Genomic DNA, 15,499 nt, shown 5'->3' on the forward strand with positions numbered 1-15,499 from the left:
GTACCGTTAGTGTGTCAATAGGGCCAGTGTGGAATTGTTTGGCTCTCGCTCAGCATCTGGCTGACTTGTGTAATCATTTGGGGTTTTTTGTTCCAGATGCAGAGAGACAAGATGCACCCCAAAGAGCAGCAGGGGAGGGGAGCAGAGCACCGTAAGAAGGTGGGTCAGACAGTGGCGTCAGAGGAAAAATGTGGCTGGTGGCTGTATGACTCCATTAAGATTTGTGTGTGGCCTTCTTTTATTTTGAAGGCGCGAAGCTGGATATGGACCCCGTAGGACACGGGAGGTGACTCGGGCCAGGTGAGCAGCGACTAGCGGGCTGAAGTACAGCAGTTATTTTTCAGGTGTTGCATTGCTGTTTAAGATGCAGGTATCTTTTGTTTGTGTTTTCTAGGTGGGGTGCAAGGACGGCAGCCCAAAATGACGGAGGCCAGGCGAGCGAGCGGCCGAGGTCAAGGAGGGGGCGGTAGGAATCGTTGCGGGCGGCGGTTTTCGGCAGCGTCTCGGCGTGTGCCTCTTGCTCTGTTTTTTTGCAGGTCGCCTCGGAGGGGCGAAGCCACGTGCCGACGAGCAGTCCGAGAAGGTGAGGCGCTCGTCAGCGTCTAATAGCGCAGCAGTATACGGCACCTAGTTTGAGCGTTTCCTTCTGGTTTTGCAGGCGCTGTGTGGCCACCCCTTTGGAACGGGATGCCCATTTGAGGTGAGCCGGAGGAACGGCGAGGGCGATCGTGGGAGCGGTGACTTCTCAGAAACGTAGGGGTAATTTTGTGTCTCCTGGCATCTTAGGTGCCACAAGCGAGGACAGCCGCCGTGTCCGTCTCTGGACCGAGCAGGTGAGCGGAGAGCCACGGTGCTTCTGAGGAGGGGGGGTGTTGTGGGAGAGTTTGGTGTTGGCTGACTGAAGCAATGCTGACTGACCGTGCTGTTTTGTTTTGTGTTCTGTTTTTTATTGTAGCTGATGAAGAGGAACCGGGCGACTGCAGGAACATCCCAATTGGCCAATGTGCGATGCGCACGTTGTTCGTTGCCGATGGATTCGGATCCCCGGCCCTCTGCAAGCGAAGTTGAGGGACCGTGGCCGGGGAGGGAGCGGGCTGAGGAGGGGGGCAAGTTTGGGGGTTGCAGGGAGGGGTTTTATGGCTAGCGCAGGGGAGAGGGCTGTCTGGGAGCAGGCCTCTTTGGGCAGGTAAGGGAGCAGGTTGCTCGTCAGCCCCATGCTAGACTGTGCCAGGCAGGGCAGTTCCAGCCTGTGTCTGAGTTGTGTGTCTTGTCTTGTGCGTCTTAGCCCTCCTCAGGTCTCAACGCCCTCTTTGCGCTCAGGGGGCACGGCATAGTTCTCGGTCACCGTTGCTAGGATCTTGAATGCCTCTATGCATCGGCATAGTGCCAATTGGGTGCTTCTTTTCTTGTATAGCAAGCTCGACAGTGTGGATCGGTCTTACATCTCAGAAGTCTCTGGTGGATCCTCTTCTTGCAGCCTCTTCCCAGCTGGTGTCAGGAGCTCTGCTCTCCAGCTGTCTGTTCTCAGGGACTGGGGCTTCTTCCCTGCATTCTTATGTTCTTAGGTCTTGAAGACGGGCTTCTTGACACATCTGCCATCTCAACAAAGGGAGAGGGAAATAACAGTATTTAACAGAATAGACAATCCTGGTGACACAATGCAGTTTCTCACCCAAGAACTGTACAACTCAAACCGCATGCTGAGACCTGTCTGCACTCCTGATCCACATGCCCTGGAGCCACACCACCCCTCCCCAACTAGCCCCCCTTTTATACTGAGCCTGATGTCACATGGTATGAAATACCCCCTTTGGCTGGTTTGGGTCACCTGTCCTGGCTGTGTCCCATCCCAGCTTCTGGTGAAAATTAACTGTATCCTGGCTGAACCCGGGACACTCGTTTAATAATTGTTTGGTTGTTGGAGTTTTTTTACCTGTGGGAGGGACAAGATGCACAGTCCTGACAATTTTTCACAAGTGTAACAGTAATTTTGAGTTTCTTGGTGTCTTAAGTATCACAATTGGAGTGCAAAGCAGGGATATGAATCTGTGTGCCCTTGAAAGGGGAGCCTTGCCCAGAAATTGAGGTGCACAGCAGTGAGATGTACCCATGCACCTCTTTTTGTGGTATCCCAGCCAGATAATTGGGGCACAAAGTAGGGAAATGTGCCTGGGTGCCCCAGCCAGAAATTGGGGCACATCAGCTCAAAATCAAGATGCTGTCACAAACATAAATTTTGCTACATGGCTTTAATTTAGTACCAACTAGGCCTTACTAATATTTTTGAGATAGATAACAATATTAGCTTACATAATTATTAATAGCACTTAAACATCAGCCACTTTAACTATGCTTTTCAATGGAATTTGTTACAATCACAATAGCAAATTAGTTTTAAAGATTCAAGAGGGAAAGGGTGACCGGAAGCTTACAGCAGGGTTGTGTGCACAGATGGGGGTTAAATCAAATCACATGTACAGGCGGGCTGACAAACAATCCTGGATTGTTACACGCATGCAGACAGGCAAATAGTTCTTAACCAAACTGTGCATGCACACACATGTGGAGCTTAACCTATGATTAAAATTGCCTGTTTCATGAGACACTCACTTCTATGTGCTGGCATGCATCAATGGGTGGTCAGTGAACCCTGCAACATCAGGCCTTTGAGTCCTTGCAAAACCACGGATGGATGATCTTTGAATCCTCTTGAAATCTCGCCTGTGAGATATCCCAGCTCAGGGGAAATCCTGGGTCACACAGCCCACTGCCATCACAGAGAACTTGAAGGTCTCACTTTAGGATCACAAGATGATCATGAGGCCACCTGGCTAGTCAATGCCAGGGGATCTGCCAATCGAGCTGGCCCTGCCCAATCAAAACTTCCATATACTGTAGAAGGAGATAAAGTCCTCACAGTGCATGTGAAGAATACGTTTGGGAAGACAAGTCTGGGTTAGCCCCGCTTTGGACAAAACCAAACCCGGATGTGGGACTGCGTTTGCTCGGGGAGCTGGGTGCACTTGGTGGGTGATGCAGAAGGATGGGGAAGTCCATCAAGGGGACTGACCTCAAGGGGATCTGACCCAAACCAGCCAATAAATTAGATTGCATTATGTGAATTGCTAAATAACTCTGCTATTGTATGTCATCGCTACTACAATTGCTATATGCTCTATCAATAGTATTACCACAAGAATCTCCCAAATTAATGAAGGATGAACTTTGATGAAACTGAGCAAAGCGCAGCAATGATGGAACTAGAACTGACTGCAGCAACTGGTGCCCAGCAACTTCCTCAAAATCAACATTTTTCAAGGTGCAGACCATGAGCATGGACCACACCAGCTCCACCAGCCATGAGCTCTGGAAGCAGCTGCAACAATCCAACGGTATACAGCATCGCTCCTGCCCTGAGAGCCTGTTATGGCAGATGGAGCCTGAAGTCATGGACTAAATGAACTCAATGTACATTTTAGAGGGATGGCTCATAGCCTAAGGGAATGATGTCTGTGTGTCTAATTTTTACATATATTATAAATATACATTATTATATATTATATTTTATATAGATATAAAAAAAAGAGAGGGGAAAGTGGTGGTAAATAACTGGAAGTATAGGATAAGGGCAGGCTGTAGATGGTATAGAGTGAAGGGCGAGGATCATATCTGGTTTTGGTGGGGATAGAGTTAAACTTCACCAGAAGCTGGGATGGGACAGAGGCAGGACAGGCACCCCAAACTAGCCAAAGGGGTATTACATATCAGAAGCTGTCAGGCTTAGCGTAAAAGGGGGCTACATGAGAGGGGCAGCACAGCTCCTGGGTGGTCTGAGTGTGCAGCTCTCATGGGAGAGGACCTTCATGGGCTCCAGCTGTGTGCTGGGGCTGGGCAGCCCCAGTGGGTGGGTCCAATGAGGATGGGACTTGGCTGCAGATGGAGAAGGGGCAGGACAGCTCTTTCTTTAGCTGCTGAGCATAGGGCTGGCCCTGCTGTGCCAAGGGCTCTAGCTGGGGAGGGGGTTGCCTGTGCTTGCCTAGCCTCAGGAGCTCACCTAGGAGAGAAACAAAGGGGCTGTCACAGGCAGCTGCCTTGGACAAGGAACAGCATGTCCCTACAGCAAGGAAGGATCCCTCCCAGCGTTCCCCAACAAGGGTCCACCATCAACACACAGCACCAGGAGTTCGGTGTCTCAGTCAGCCATGGGAAGTGGCTGCAGTGCATCTGGGAAGCCTGGTGGGAGAGGAGCATCCAGGTACCTGCCACCTGCTCCCAGGTGGGTAAGGGTCAGGGTCAGGTAGCCAGCACTGCAGAGGAGGAAATGCCACCAGTTGCCAGCAGCACACTGTCATGCATTCTGGTGGTGACCAGTGGTCACTGTGGAGGGGAAATGCACAGTAGATGTATGTGGCACAGCAGCTGAATGATGCAGTGGGGTGGTGTTCTGGTGGGGCCTGGCTGGTGCTGTTGGACCTACCCCTCGACAACTGTATCCTGCAGCAGGGTGTAAAGGGGGAAGAAAATGGGAGAAAACAGAAACAGTTAGAGAGGGGAGGGGGCAGAAACAGGGGAAACAGGAAAATTGGAAGGAAAACAGGGAAAAAAGGAGAGGAAAAAAATGAGGGTGGAAGAGAAAAATGAGGATTTGGGGTAAGGCACAGTTTGGGGCAAGAAAGGCAAAATGGTAAAATACAGAGTCTGTGAAAAGGGGGGGGAAAAAACCCCAGGTAAACCGGAGGAAAAATGTGGAAGGACACAGGACAAAACCAGGCACAATGGGGAAATGGGTCAGTAGGGGAATGGGGGGCAGTTATGGGGCACTTGGGTGGTAGGTGTGGGGTGACTGGAAGATAGGGTCAGATATGGGGCAGCAGGGGCACTTGCGGGTCAGGCCCTTGACATGGGTCAGACCCAGAGTTCCTGGAGGCGCTGACAGAACAGCTGAGGCTGGTGTTTCCAGTGAGGGGGGATGAGAGGGACATCCCAGCCCCTGAACACACCAGTAGGGCCCCACACTGCCCACCCCCTGTCCCAGTACTCCCAGTATGATGCCCAGCCTGATCCCAGTATGGGATGTAGTATTAAAGAGCAGGCATTCTTTATTACAGCACCAGATGCACAGGGGATAGCTCTGCCTATCATGCCTACCTTAAAACACAAGTTCATCCTTTATATACCTTAAAGATGTGAATATTCATATCTTTTCTGAGAAGTCTCTACCTATCTACTACATTTACATAACACAGGCATTGCAAAAATACACTACGCACATACGGAGGTCTCAGGTGGTCGTCGGCGGTCATTTGGGGGGGGTTAGCCCCCTGCTCCTTTTTCCCTTTTATGGTCACGAGTCTCAAGGACAATTTCTTCTGCTTGGATATTTCCCAACTCTGTTGTCAGGCCAAGCTGTTCTTCCTTATAGACCCTGTTTGGGCAATCCTGCCAGGATAGTTCTCTTGTCAAGGTTAGGATGTCTTCTCCGCACATGTTAATTGCTCATAGGCCTTGTTAAATTCAAAGCTGATCGTTGCTCGGTAAAAGAATTTCTTGGTATTTCCCCCCTTTGAGACTTCCGAAGTAAGATCTCTTTGGGACTTTCACCTAGATGGCATAATTTTGATATTATCTTTTTCAGCTGTCAGGTACACACAATTGGGTACAAAACCACGTGATCAAAGGTAAATATTGAATCATGATACAACACAATATACACAAACAACTACAGCTATGATTACTACAAATAATTCCTTCAGCCCGGTTAGGTTTGGTAGCCATGAGGTTAACCAATTCCACCACAAGTGGGAAGGCTCCTTTTGCTTTTGCCACTCTTCCACTGGCCTCTCAATCAAATTGATTCCTTTCTGTTGGGTCTCAATACCACATTCTTGTCCTATAAGAGCACAAATTTCTCCTTGACTAGCGAACAGATAATCTAGGGCCATGCAATTTTGTAGACTCACCATTCCATTTTGGGCCATTTCATAAGATGTAAAAGGGAACTCTTTTCCTCCCAACATTATCTGCAAGCATATCTAACAATTTGTCACATTAGACTCTTTAGCCAATTGTATTTTCATCTCCTCATAAAGGTTGTTGCAATTTGTCCCCCTGGTTAGCCGAACAGTTAATAACATCGTGGCTATTCCAACCAAAACACGCACAGCTTACTAGCTGATTTTCATTTTGATTTTTGAATTTTCTTATTTGGAGATCTTCTTTATCCGACGAGCTGACCTTCCATTGAGGTTCTTTTGGCTCTGATGCTGGTTTTACTCGAGTATAATCGATCCAGGACTCCTTCCCTGCAACCCTAACAGCAGTAAAAGTAGTTAATATCACTTGATAAGGTCCTTTCCATCTTCGCTGAAGGGGTTCCTCATTCCAGACCTTGATATCGACCCAATGCCAAGGCTGGTAAGGATGAACCTGTGTATCCAAACCCAGAGGTGAAGTAAGAGGTGTTACACGTATCTGTGAAACAAGGAAACAATCTTTCCCATTTTCATCATGTATTCTTTTAAATCCCAATTTCTCAATATATGAGCCAAACTTTGAAGGATTTCAGCCACAAAGCAGGGATCCGTGTCAGAAGGCATTCCTATTGGTACTCCAAATCTGGGAATTATTTCTTTCATTAATACCTTTACTGCTTCTCTAGCCTTGTCGGTGCTACAGGGAAAAGCCTGCGGCCATCCAGAAAAGGTGTCCGCTACCACCAATAAATATCAGCAACCATTTTGATGGGGCAATTCAGGAAAAAAAACCCAACTATTTGCCAGTAATCTCCTGGACTATTCCCTTTTCTAATGACTCCCATAGGTGGCCATCTAAAATTTTGCCTGATATCATAGCCTATGCTTGGGCAGGTTAATGTGTTTATTAGGGACAATCAAAACGATGCCCCCCCCCCTTAGCTGATTCCTTAGCTGCCCGATCCACCAACCTGTTTCCCACATTGATTTTGGTATTTCTAAAGCGATAAGCCTTACAGCTCATCACTGCGACCTCTGCTGGTAACCGGACGCTCTCTAAGAGCTTTACAATAGTTTCTCCATATGTAATGGGGGACCCTCGAGCTGACGATAGACCTCTCTTTCCAAATAGCTCCATGAGCATGCTCCACTCCAAAGGCATACTTGGAGTCTATCCAAATAATTACTCGCTTTCCTTGAGAGAGCATTAATGCCCTTTCAAGTGCCACTAATTCCACCTTCTGTGCTGAGGTGTTAGGTAGAAGAGCCTTTGCTTTAATCGCCTTTTCCTGAAAAACCACCGCATAACCTGCAACCCGTCTTCCGTTTTCCACGTAGCTGCTTCCATCCGTATATAGTTTGCAATCGGGGCGTTCAAGCGCGGTATCCTTCAGGTCCTCTCGGCTAGAGTAGACCCGTTCGATTGTTCGCAAACAGTCCCGTTCTATTTCCCCGCTATTTTCCAAAGAGATGGATAGAAATAATACAGGATTAAGCATAGATGTTACCTTTAAGTTCACCTCATCCATCTCCAATAAGGTGGCTCGATATTTCATCGTTCTGCTCGGCGATAACCAGCGATTTCCTTTTTGCTCCAGTACCGCCATCACCGTGCGGGGCACCTACGCGGTCATCCGTTGCCCCGTAGCAAACTTCCCGGTCTCTCGAATCAGCGATATCGTCGCCGCTACGGCCCGGAGGCAGGACGACCAGCCTTTACTCACGTCGTCCAGCTGTTTCGAAAAGTATCCCGCCAGTCTCTTCCAGGATCCCTAATGTTGGGCGAGGACTCCCAGAGCCAGGTGAAACCTTTCACAAACAAACAATTCAAAAGGTTTAGTCAGATTTGGTAGTCCTAGAGCCGGGGCCATCATTAAGGTTCTTTTAAGCGACTCAAAGGCTCGACGACACCGCGGGGTCCAGACCAAGCTGTCTCCCGATTCTTTCAATGCCTCGTAAAGAGGTTGTAACCCGCACCACCCCGCCGGTCCCAAAAAAGCCCGCAGTTCCCTTTTCAAAGTCAGTTCCAGTATTTGACGTATAGCTTCTTTCCTCTCCGTCCCCAGGCTCTGCAAACCTTGGGAAATAGCAAACCCTAAATATAATACTTGTTGTTTTACTAGTTGAGCCTTCTTTTTATATGCTCGATACCCTGCTCATCCCAAGAAATTTAAAGGGCTTATAGCGATTTCTATATACTTATCAGGTGACTTGGCCACAATTCACACATCATCCACATATTGCAGCGAAGTAGTCTTTATTATGTTGCTTCCATTCTCCTAACTCTTTGGCTAATTGATTCCCAAACAGAGTGGGCTTTTTTAAACCCCTGGGGAAGAATCATCCGAGCCCATCGATTTTTTTTGCCCTGTTGTGCGGCTTTCCCATTCGAAGGCAAACAGTTCCCGACTCCCCTTGTCCAAGAGTATGCAAAAGAAAGCATCCTTTAAGTCCAGAACTGTAAACCATGTGTCTGTTTCTTTAATTGTCTACAATTTGATTGACAGCTCTCAGGCCTCGTACCGGACGGTACTCTTTTGAATGAGGTTTCTTTACCGGCAGGATCGGAGCGTTAAACGCTGACTGGCATTCAACCGATAGCCCGAATGTTTTAAAATTATTTATTAACATCTCTAATCCTACTCTAGCCTCTAACCGTAAAGGGTATAGTTTCCGCCTTACCGGTTTAGCTCCCGGCTTCAACCGAATCTTTACCGGTTCCGCAGCTCACGACCTTCCCACAATTCCACCGGCCCGTACCAAAGGGATTACTGCATTCCCTATTTCCCGCGGGATTTCCGTTTCGACCGGATCCCATAACGTATAAACTTCAGCATCTAAAGATTTAGATTCAGGTATCTTTACACAGATCCTTCTTCTGTCGAAAGTTATTTATGCTCCAACTTTGGTGAGGATGTCTCTTCCCAGCAAGGGAACGGGGCACTGTGGCATATATAAAAACTGATGGGTTACTTGCTGTTTCCCAGTAATAAAATCTAGCGATTGAAGGAATGTTCTCTTTTCTTTTTTTCCCCTGTAGCACCAACAACGACCACATGCTCTTAGCTTAGTTTTCCTTTATAAGTATTAATTACTGAGTAGGCCGCTCTGGTATCTACCTGAAAATCTGCTTCCTCATTCCCCAATGTTATTGTGACCGAGGGTTCCGTTGGGGCTTCTTTTGAGACTTCACCCGGTCCACATCATCGAGCAGTATCTCCATCTAGGGTAAGCAGCCTGGCGGTATTTGAGCCTGTTCTGGCCTCAGTCCGGACTCTCCACCTCTCCCTCGGAGGGCATCCTCTTTTCCGGCGTCCCTCCCCTCTGCAAATTGCACGCCGATTCGGACCCAACCGAGCGGACGCTCCTCTTACCGTTCCTCGGTAACCCCTTCTTGTGGCTCCCCTCCTCTATAGGCTCCTCCAGGAGCCCCTGCTAATCAGTCTCCCATATCTTAGATTTTCCCTTTGAGCCTGTCGTGTCTCCTTTTCTTTCTCCCTATTATTAAAAACCGTCTACGCTACCTCTAACATCTTTCCCAAATCCCTGGAGTCTGCCCCTCCTAATTTTTGAGGTTTCTTTTTTTATATCTGGGGCCAATTGTCCCATAAAGATAGAAGCCAGTTGGACAGCCTCTTCTGGTTTTTCACGGTTCAGCTTAGTATATTTCCCGGCAGTGACTTTCAACCGCTCCGCGAAGGCGGATGGGGATTCATTTGCCTGTTGCTTAACCTCATATAATTGGGACCAGCCGATCGCTCTTGGCATATCACGCCTTACACCAAATAGTATCCACTAAAAGCCCCCCCCAGGTCCAGCCGGTTGGGATCCCACCCTGGGTCAACGGTAGGAAAATTCTACCGTTCCCTGCAAATCACCATTAGCACGTGCCCCTTCTAACCTGTTTCCGGGCAGTGTTTAATACCATCTTTTTCTCAGTTTCAACTAACAATGCCTCCGTTCTAACCTGCACATCATTGCAATCAGGGTCATGAGTTCTAATTATGATTTCAAACACCTTGGCCACCCTTTCTGGGTCTTCCCTCTAAGTACCCACCATTTCTTTCCAGGATCTTAGCTCTGTTATTGAAAACGGCACTTTAACTGTTACTAGCCCATTCTTTCCGACTCCTTGCCCGAGAGGAGCACGAATAACCCCCTTTGTCTCTTCCCGTCTCCCCCGCGTTCTTCCGGCAATCGAGCTAAACCCTTCCGCCCCACCGAATCGTCCTCGTTCACGTGTACCGCCTCCCGTTCCTCTTGCGCTTCTAACTTCACCGTCCTGTCAATGTCCGCTTCCTCTTCCTCCTCTTACGCTATTGTCTTCATCATTTCTCATCCACAGGTTTCTCCTCTCTCCTATAGCCGTCAAGGGGCAACCATTAACTCCAAATCATCCTCTTCCTCTCTTTCACATTTCAAGCACCTTTTTCCAATGCTACAGGCTGAGCAACATTTGTTCGAATTCCCGCTGCACCCACATACAACGGTCAACAATTGTTACAATATTCCACAGGCTGCCTCCGAGCGAGAGGATCTCCCCGCACCTTTCTCCAATATTTCAATATACATCCTAGAGGAGATTTTTGTAGAATCCCCCCGTTCCGCCGAGGGTTTATTAGCTGTTATAAAATAGTATGAAACGTAACGCAACAACGCTAAAGCAATAATTTAACACAAAATAACAAGATGAAAGCACAAAAGCAATGATTTAACACAAAATAACGGGAAGTCGGGGACTCGAACCCCTCATACCAGCGGGACTCTAACCCACTTCTTCCAAACCCAGGCGTCCTTCAGACTTTCATCCAATACGATCGAATCCTTCCCTTAGGCATCTTTATAGGCCAACCTCACGAGGCTTTCGCCACGCCTTACGGGCGGGCAACCTTTACCGTCCCTTACTTTAATGTCCCTTAAAGAAAAGTATGCCTTCACCTTCCCCAGTAAAGCTCTTGCTCGGAGCTCTTCAGTCCGGGGATTGGAGGTTCTCCCTGAGAATCCCTCGGTGCCGGCCGGAGGTCCTACAATCCTGCGGATCCGTCCGGGTCGCCAGAAACCGTTACCGAAACACCAGAAAAGAACTCCTTAACGCTAATGTAGTATTAAAGAGCAGACATTCTCTATTACGGTGCCGGATGCACGGGGGATAGCTCCACCTATCATGCCTACCTTAAAACAAAAGTTCATCCTTTATATACCTTAAAGATGTGAATATTCATACATTTTCCAAGAAGTCTCCACCTAGCTACCGCCTTTACACGACGCTGGCATCACAAAAATACACTACGCACGCGCGGGGGTCTCAGGTGGTCGTCGGCGGTCATTTGGGGGGGGTTAGCCCCCCGCTCCTTTTTCCCTTTTATGGTCACGAGTCTCGAGGACAATTTCTTCTCCTTGAATGTTTCCTAACTCTGTCGTCCAGCCAAGCCGTTCTTCCTTATCGACCCTGTTTGGGCAATCCCACCAGGATGGTTCTCTTCTCAAGGTTAGCGTGTCTTCTGCATACACGTTAATTGCTCATAGGCCTTCTTAAATTCAAAGCTAATCGTCACTCGGTAAAAGAATTTCTCAACACTACGGGCGCATACGGGCTCCCTCGGGCACCCAAGGGTGGATAGAGGATCCCACGGGCTCCCTTAGGCACATAAGGGTGCATAGAGACTTCCACGGGCCTCCACAGGGGGTACGTGGGCTCCCACAGGCTTACGCAGGTTCCCACAGGCTCTCACAGTCCGCCGCAGCCTCTCCCAGGTTCACGCGTGATCCCACGGGCTCTCGCAAGCTCCCACGGGTGCACGCAGGCTCCCTCGGGCACCCCAGGGTGCAGAGAGGCTCCCACAGGCCTCTACAGGGGCATACGGGCTTTCACAGGCTCCCACAGGCTTAAATGTGTTCCCGCAGATGCACGTGGCCTCCCACGGGTTCTCGAGGGTGCATACGGGCTCTCACAAGTTCCCACGGGAGCAGCAAGGTTCCTAGAAGCGCACAAGGGCTCCCACGTACTCCCGCAGGCTCCCACGGGTTCAGACGTGCTCCCACGCCCTCCCCCAGAGGCACACGGGCTCTCACGGTCTCTTTCCTGCATACCGTCTCGCAAAATTTTTGCTCCGTGTCTACTCTTATCAATAGGTCTCTCCCTGTTTTTTAATATTTTCCTGTCTGTCCTGTAACCCATCGCTTCTAAATTTTCTTTCTCTGGCTATTTTTTATCCAGTTTACCATCTTCCTGGTTTTTGATCTTTTCCTGTATTTCCTTAATCTTGTCACTTTTAAGACTTTTTTCTACATCTGCTTTTAGCTAGTTCCTGTCTCTATTTTTTATTGCTTTCTCGTCTGTCGGGTACTCCCTGAATTTTACAATTTTCTTTATATGTGTCCATTTATTTAGCTTCTTGTCCTTATTTTTTAATTTTTCCTCCTTTAATGCCTTCATTTTTCAACTTTTTTCCACGCCTACTTTTATCTAGTTTTGTCCCCCTATTTTTAAATCTTTTTCTCCTCTCTCTTGTACCCTTTTGCCTTGTAAATTTTCTTTCCACATCTACTTTTATCAAGCTGTCTACCCCTATTATTACTACTTTCTTCCTTGTCATGTACCCTGTTGGTTTTTAAGTTTTCTTTGTGTCTTTTGTTTTTTTCCCTCTCCGTTCATCCCGAGGCTTCAGAGGGTCTCCTCAGCACGCTCTTACCTCTGGAACATAATTCATAGCCCTCTCGGTCTGTCAGGACGCGTCCTCGGGTCATCCCTTTTCCTTAGAGCGCTCTTTTTATCCTCTCCTCCATCTCTCTTGCCTCCAACGGGTCAGCGTCTTCCTCGTGACATCCGTACCCTGTTCAAATCCCCTCCCGCGTCCTTTTGCGCCCTTGAGCCACCATTTGGGGTTTTTTTGCGCCCTTCAGAGCGCTCCCGCGTTACTCTTTGCAGTTTAGGATGTACTCCGTTCAGCTCCCAGCCCCCCGACAGCATCTGCGCTTTGTCGAAATCCTCTTCGGAGTTCCACATCGTTATCTCTGCGGCTTCTTTGATCTCTCGGGCTCCTTTGGGACTCTTCCGCTCCCTTTGCCAAGCCCTCGCGAGACATCCCCTACATCCCAGAGCCCCGTTTTAGCTCGGGAGGGCGCTTTGCCCCCCTCTTTTCCCCTCAGAGCCCTTCCCGAGTCCGCACCCGTTACCCCGGTTCTCTCATCCGTGCCGCGCGTTCCCGTTCCGTCCCCCGAGGGCATCCGTGCTTTATTCGATTCCCTTTTGAGCTCATCACGGCCCTAAAACTTCTTCAGTCTTTCCAGCCCCTTCGGGACCTCTCCAATCTCTGAGACGATGCTTCTCGTTCCTTCGGAACCTTTTCCGAAGCCATCTTTTTGCTCCAGAGCAGTCTTTTTGTTTTCTGTCTTATAGTATGTTTCTACTTGTCTCCCGGTACCCCAAAGATGTCTATTTTTGGTTCAGATTGCCCCTCGAGTTTTCCAGAGAAGGCGACAGCCTTTGTCCATTTCTATCGACACAGCTCCCATAGTGTTATTTGATGTGTCTTACAATTTATTTTAGTTCTAGCTACTTATATGTTCATTAGGCCGCTTCATAGAGCTTCTGATATGTTTTTTGTATTTCCATGATTTTTTTAGTGTCCTTTGGGACACAGATATCTAATTCTGTTAAGGGAGACAGTTGGAGAGACCGACGAGGTTACTCGAGTCATCAATGATTTATGGTAAATAATTTACTTTGCAACCGGAAATATGTTTAGGAAGGGATTCTTACGGGATTTATTTCTGCTTTGTCGTTTGGCCTCATCCACAACATAGATTCGGTAGAAGTTAGACGGCACGCGTCACCTCGCTAGAGGCGACACGTAACCCCGTAGCATCGTGAGTTTTTTACAGGAACCTAAAGCATGTAATTTTCAGTATTGCTATTGCATTTAACAAACTGCTTTCCTGCATAGTTTGGTACGATGCTTATCTTTTTCTATCTATGCCCCAGAAAAATTAAGTTTAATTACCTACCCATTGCTGATGCAAAAGATGAAGCTGGGATAAAAGAGAAGGTATCCTCATTTCCAATAAGGATCACTTTCTCCAGCACTTTGCACAGCACAAACTCAAGGCAGATCAGAAAACCCAGGATGCCTCCTCTGGCCCTCTTTAAGCCTCCTGGTGGTCGGCCCCTCCCCTTTCCCAGGGGATGGTGGGAAGGGCAGTGGGCGGGGCCCGGGGTATAAGAGCCACAGGTCTGTGCTAGGGATCTCATTCAGCTCCTGGGCTTCTTTGGTGTCAGTGGTCTGCTGTTCCTTTGGCCAATGGCAGTTTTTGAGTTGGTTCAGCTGTTTGTTTTGTTGTTTAGGGAAGTGGCAGTATCTGAGGTAAGAGCTTCAGGAATAGTTGAGGTTAAGGGGGGATATAGAGAAGAAAACACACCTGTATGCAGGTTTGGGGATTTTTTCCAAGGTAATAATTTTGTATTGAGCATTCAGGGATTTGCGCTTGAGACTTAATGCTATGTAACTTTTTTTATTCCCAGTTCATTGTATTTTACTGGAATTTCTGATTGTATTGGAGGTGGAATGTTGGCTTTTTCATGAGCTTTGTTGTTTGCCCTGTAAGTTGACGATGTTATCTTTTTTAATAAGACCGATAGTGAGATCATCTAGCAGGGTTTAGGGCAAACATCTTGTATGCATCTATTGACGGAGTTCTAGTATGTCTTGGGAAAGCAGCAAGAACATAAGGCATGGTATATTTTGGGGTGCAGGACAATGTTTCCCGGTCATCTATGGACTACCATGTCGTTTCTAGAACCTGTACAGCTTGTGGCAGGCCCCTCACAGACTATAAGTATCAGGACTGTACTTATTTTGCAGTCCTGTGGCAGAGCCCAGACTTTGCGGGAAAACAGAAGAGAGGACTTGCCTGCAGAATGCAGGGAACAGCTCAGAAGAGCAGCTCTCGAGGAGCTGTTAGAAGGAGTAGGGTTCCTTCCCTGGGACTTTGGGAGAAAAAAATGGGTTTCTCAAGTTTTGGGACTGGAGGATGGTTGGGAGAGGGAGGAGGGTTCATCAGCTCTTCTCAGGTCAGCTTTGCGGTTGGATTTGGATGTCGATGAGGTCTGTTCTGTTTTAGTCTCTCTGCAGCTGACAGGAGGTACGACGGTCCTGAGATGTGCCGTAAACCATCCGTTCCTTCCCGTTGGAATATGCGGGGCCGACCATCAGAAGAGTCTCATCTTGTCGATTGAGGAGTGTGTCAAAATAAACCCTCCTGAACTCTCTGCTTTTCTGTGCCTCTTACTGCAACTGTCTGCAGCACAGACTCGAGTGACTGTATTTGCTGGAATTTCTTGGAGAGGAGGATGCGTATTACCTGTGCTCATTTAAAAAACAACCAATCAAAAACAAAACCCCCAAAAAACCTGCAACCAGAGGTCTTTTTCTTATTGCAGTCCTGACATGCAAGCTTTTTCTGCTTTCTAGTTTTGCCTTAAGCACGTGGCGAGGCTTGCTCTAGTATCGGTCATGGCAGTTACGTTT

This window comes from Balearica regulorum, chromosome 30 (assembly GCF_011004875.1).
Source record: "Balearica regulorum gibbericeps isolate bBalReg1 chromosome 30, bBalReg1.pri, whole genome shotgun sequence".
NCBI lineage: Eukaryota > Metazoa > Chordata > Aves > Gruiformes > Gruidae > Balearica > Balearica regulorum.